Source organism: Elephantulus edwardii, unplaced genomic scaffold (genome assembly GCF_000299155.1).
Source record: "Elephantulus edwardii isolate Elephantulus edwardi_28Jun2011 unplaced genomic scaffold, EleEdw1.0 scaffold00092, whole genome shotgun sequence".
NCBI classification, from domain to species: domain Eukaryota; kingdom Metazoa; phylum Chordata; class Mammalia; order Macroscelidea; family Macroscelididae; genus Elephantulus; species Elephantulus edwardii.
In genome coordinates this window covers 178,399-184,398 of record NW_006399842.1, presented here as the reverse complement: position 1 = coordinate 184,398, position 6,000 = coordinate 178,399, and positions in this window count along the sequence as shown.

Below are 6,000 nucleotides of genomic sequence, written 5' to 3'. Positions count from 1 at the left end.
CTGACATACTTTGGACATGTTGTAAGGAGGGACAGGTCCTTGGAGAGGGACATCATGCTTGGGAGGGTGGAGGGACAGTGCAGAAGGGGAAGGCCCCCTATGAGGTGGATTGATTCAGTGGTTGGGGTAATCGGGATGGGTGTGTTGGAGATGGTGTGAGTGGCACAGGACAGAGCAGAGTTTAGGGCTGTTGTACATAGGGTCACTATGAGTTGCAAGCAACTCGACGGCACATAACAACAACAACAATATGCTTCCAGAACTGTCAAACTATTCTCTATTCTAAATACTAATGTATTTTTAAATGAGAGGTGAGTTATACCACAGAGGACAAATTTTATTTTAAATATTTCTTTATCACTAAAAATGATCTTCATAGTTCCATTCAAAAAATTGAATTACTGACTAATACCAGGTGTAGCTTTGCATTAATTTAACAACAAATACTAACTTTTGGTCCAATTTCTTTACGTTGTTTATTTGTTTGTTGCCATCTGCCATTGAGTCAGAATCAATTCATAACTGACCCACCAGCAGATTTTCAGAGGAAAGAAATTGCACTGCTTACCTTTGGGATTGCTTGCCTCTAGAGTCAGTGCCCATAATTCAGACTTCTAGTTGAGTCATTTACTGCCTCTAAAAACTCACTAGGTCAACTATGAGTAGGTCCTGAATCCATGATTGCGGTGTTAAGGGTTTATAGTCCAAAATGCCTTCTCTATCACTTAACTTACATTGCCACGTTGATGAGTGGTAATATGCAAATAGGGTGAGTTCTTCTATTCACAAGGGGATTGACTGGTTTCATCAATCCACAGGGGATTGGCTATTCTTGCTATTAAATTGAGTGGATCCAGCAGCAGAATTAGAAGATCTTCCCCATCAGCAAAAGAAGAAGCAAGAGATTGTCATGTGTTCTTCAAAGCCAGATTCTTGTACCAGGCAGACTATGACCTACCGCAGTAGCAGCCATAGCAGCCACAATGGAGAACCAGAGACCTGGCATGAGATAAGACCTTGGATCTGCTACACAGCAGAGCTAAATGCCTTTTCCCGAGTTTGGTGGCCAACTGGGGTGGGGGGTGGGGTGGAAGAGTTATAATTGTCAGGGATGAGAGTTTTCTAACACTGGCCTAAAGTCACAAGGCTCAAGGATGAGGCACCTATAAATACAGTTCAGAAACTGTCTGAATGGTATTCTGCTACTAACCTGCATTATTACTAATCTTTTGGCTTTTCCAATACCGTCCTGTATGGTCTGGTACTAATTGCATCAGATTTTGGAACCTTAATAAAGCAGTAAGTTTGGGGCTGGAATGAGTAATATAAGGTGCATGAGTGTTGGGGACAGGTCTGACCTCCTGGGAATTGATTTTGTGTTGTTGATGATGTTGGCAGGGACAATTGCCCTTGTGAAGCTGAAAAAGGTCAGATATGGTTATTCCCATGTGACTCTTGCTCTTTTTACAACAGTATATAACCACAAAACTGAAAAAAGGATAGATTTCTGTTTGTAGTTAAATAATAATAATTTAAAAAAACCCAACCCTCCATCGTGTTGACAGCATCAGAAACCTTAGATTTCAAATTCTGGATCACAGTTTCTTGTTTTTCCAATGCCTCTAATGTTTCATTTGTTTTCTCTGCATTGTTTTGTGTTAAACATCTGGTTAACATAACTGGGTATTGTAAGTACAAGAGGGTAATTCCACTCATCCTTTCATCTCTTGCATCTTTGGGACCAAGCAATAATGATCACCATGAAAGCTCATAGAGTTGGAAACACTAGATCATTATGCCAGCAGCCTCGGACTCAAGGCAGCCAGAGAGGAGATCAGGGTCAAGAGGTTAGAGTGAGAGGTATGTAACAGACTATGAGAAATGAGGCTGGATAAGAAGAGTTGGTTAAGAAGATATTGTAAATTGACCAAGAGGGAAAGTGAGGACAGACAAGGTTTCTGAGGAATATGAGAACAAAATAATGATGATAAAATATTAGTTAATTGAATGCTGACTATGTGACAGAGTGCTACTAGTTAATATATGCATTTTGTTTCTTTTACTCTGTTTTAGGAACTAAAACAGTGTTTTAAAACTAAAAACCCATTGCTGTCGAATCAATCCTGACTTAGCTCCTAATCTGCCTAAAATCAAGCTATGCTGTCAAACACCAGTCTTAGTTTCCTGTGAGTGTAATTAGGGTTGTTAAGAACATATTTTTTTTCAACTCTACAATATTTCCCTTGATATTTGCCAAAGAAATCTATTCTTGTTTAAGACAGAGGGTTAGTAACTAATCTCAATCTAATGCTCAAAATACTGTTGCATAATAAGGAATGGAGAACTCATTTACTTTAGTACCTGCCTTGATTCTCTATTTGAGACTCTGAATGGATTAGTAAATTCCTTTACATAGTGTTTTAAAAAGTGATTAACAACTATGTGTAAGGAAGTCTGCAGAACAGTAAGAATAAAAGGATAAAAATGATGTGATTGCCTCCCAAATGAAGTTTTCAGCATGGCTAGAATAAAACATATAATTCTAAGTGTCATATAAGCAATACAGTGTCAAATGACAACTTCATTTATGCTACTTTTTTTTGTGTTAGAAAGTTTTGTATTTAGAATTAGCCAGCTGGGCTCAGTTTAGATGATCCCAATTTTGTTGGCAACATCCAAAGCATCATAGTCAAGAGCAAGTCGAACATAGGCCTTCTTCTCTCCATCAGGCCTAATTAAAGTGTTGACCTTGGGTCACATCAATGTCATAGAACTCCTTTACAGCTTGTTTGGTTTGGTGTTTATTGGTTTTGACATCCATGATGAGCACAAGTGTGTTATTACCTTCTATCTTCTTCAAGGCTGACTTAGTGGTCAAGGAAACTTGATGATGGCATAGTGATCAGGCTTGTTTCTCCTGGAGATGCTCTTTTGGGGGTATCTGGGCTGCCTTTGGAGTCTCAGCATCTTAGGCCACTGGAAGGTGGGTGACATGTGGATCCTCCCTTTTTTGTGGCTGTGGATGCCCTTCAAGACTACTTTCTTGGCCTTTAACACCTTTGCTTTGGCTTCATTTTTGGGAGGGGCAGGGGCTTCCTTCTTTGCTCTTGGCACCATCTTTGTAAAAAGCCTCATTCATGCTATTTTATAAGTGAGTGACTGACACTATAAAAAGGGAACTGATTCTGTCATTAATAGAGTCCCCATGAATTTGGAAAGATGTGATGAGACATACATTTGTCTGATTCTAATGCTCCCCAGTGGACAAAACTATCTTCCATGTGGGAATTCAACTTGGTTCTGCTTCAAAAATATTAGTCATAGTTCAGCTGTAACTATGTAGGGTCAATTTATGACATTATTAAAATATTTTTCCTTGAAATTTCACTCAGCTGTCACTACTGTGTACCATTTTCTACATGACGCTAGGAAGGGTGGAGGGTTAACAAAGGAGAGGAAGACCTTCAATCAGGTGGATTGACACTGCAGCTGTCACAAAGGGCTTTAATGTGTGGAAGTGTGACAATGGAGCAGGACAGGACTAGGTTAAGTTCTTCTGTTCATAGGGTCACTATGAATTGTACTCAACTCAATGACACCTAACAATAAAACAATAGCATCCACTATCTCTATAAGACAATCACTAAAATGAAGGAAAAACTATAAGTCCCTTGATACTTCTATATACCTAGAATTTATTCCTAAAATATATCCATTCTCCAAAGTATATGCCAAGATGAGTTACAATTCTGATTTTAAAAGTACATAGACTTTTTGAAAAACACATAAAAATAATCCTTTAAAAGGATTGTCTTGTCAAATACAAACTGAATGGTCATTGTAGCTTAGAACCAAAACCAACTTCCTTATCTTTGTGTTTTACTGAAAATTCTTAGAAAATTTTATCTTATATTTCATGAGAGATTTGATGAAAACTACCTGCTTCTGCTATCCTAAAAATACAGTGAATCTGGTTTTCTCTCAAAAGACTTTCTTTCAGTCTGATTCCTTTCTCCTACTGTTTTGACTTAACACTTGAAGATTTCTTTTTTTCTTACTTGTCCTTCCCCTTCCCCCATGATGGCATTACAAAAGAATTGGTGTACAAAAGTAATTTTCTACACATATACTACAGCATCAATAGTATCATTAATTCTCCTGATATTAGCATGTACTAGTCCATGCTAAATAAATAACTCTGGCCCAATATGAGGATAAGGAGTTTCAATTCAGGTATACGGGTCAAAATAATATTGTTCTAGGAAGCTTTTACCATGTCTGGGCCATCACCCTGACATCCTCACTGGCTAGAACTGGTTCACATATTTGTCAACACTATTAAGATCCAGGGTCAACTGTATCCTCCTTGCCATGTTGTTGTTATGTGCCGTCGAGTCGCTTGCAATTTATAGCGACCCTATGTACAACAGCTCTAAACTCTGCTCTGTCCTGTATCAATCGCACTGTCTCTGACACTCCCATCCCATTTACCCAAGCCACTAAATCAATCCACCTCATAGAGGGCCTTCCCCTCCTGCACTGTCCCTCCACCCTCCCAAGCATGCTGTCCTTCTCCAAGGACCGGTCTCTTCTTACAACGTGTCCAAAGTATGTTAGATGGAGCCTCAGAATCCTTGCCTCCAAGGAGCAGCCCAGTTTAACCCTTTCCAGGATGAATCTGTTTGCTTTCCCAGCAGTCCATGATACTCTCAATACTCTTCTCCAGCACCACAGCTCAAAGGCATCAATTCTCCTTCTATCCTTCTTGGTCATTGTCCAACTCTGTGATGCATAACAAGTGATTGCAAAGACCATGGCCTGTATCAGATGCACCTTAGTCTCCAGAGAGATACCATTGCTCTTCAGTACTTTGGAGAGGTCCCTAACAGTAGACTTTCCCATGGAAATACACCTTTTAATTTCCTGGTAAAACTGGCTTGAAGTAAATATTTAATTTAATGTAAATTCTATCTTGTCTGTCTTACAAAATTATTCCTTTCTGTGCACTTCAGCAAAATTATCTTTTAAAATTCCAATTACATCTTTATTTCTTTTCAAACTCTTTTTATTGATTATCAGTGTCTTCATATTGTGGTGGTTACTATTGGGTACCATTAAGTTAACTGTGACTCTTAGGATCCCTAGGAACAACAGATGGAAACCTTGCTCTATTCTATACTACCCAAATGATGGCTCAAGCTCATTGTTAACAGTCATTTTACTGAAGATCTTCCTCTCATTCACGATTTCTCTATCTTTCTCAGCACAGTGTCTTTTTCTAAGGACTGGCCCCTCTTGGTAACATGGCCCAAAGTACATGTAACCGAACTTCACCATCAGTGCCTCTATGGCATACTCTGGTTGTCCTTCCTTGACTATTATAGTCAATGCTCAACTTTCAGATGTATAAAAACCAATTGAAGGTGCTATGGCTTGAAGCAGGCACACCTTAGTCTTTAAACAGACATCCTACTGTTTAGAATACCTCTTTAGAATTTTAAAAGAGGTCCCTTACAGCACATTACCAAATGCAACACGATTCCCTAGCGGCTACTATCATAGTGTTGGTTGTGAACCCAAGGAAAATAAAGTCTTGTCAATGTCAATGCTTTCTCCATTTATCATGATGTTACCTATCAGTCCAGTGGTGAGTGTTCTTGTTTTCTTGTGTTTAGGTGTAATCCATATCGAGAGCTGTAGCCATTTGTCATCTCAGTAAGTGCTTCAAGTCATCTTCACTTTTATGCAAGCAAGGTTGTGCCATCAGCATAATGCAGATGACGAGTTTTCCTCAAATTCTGATACCACATTCTTCTTCATTTAGTCCAGTTCCTCGAATAAATTGTTCATTACACAGATTGAAGAGGTATTGATAAAGGATACAACTCTAACACATACTTCTGTCCTTTTATTCAGTTGTGCTTCTTGGAAACCTATACATATAGGTTTCACATGAGCACAACTAAGTGTTCTGGGATTCCTAGTCTTCTCAATGTTACC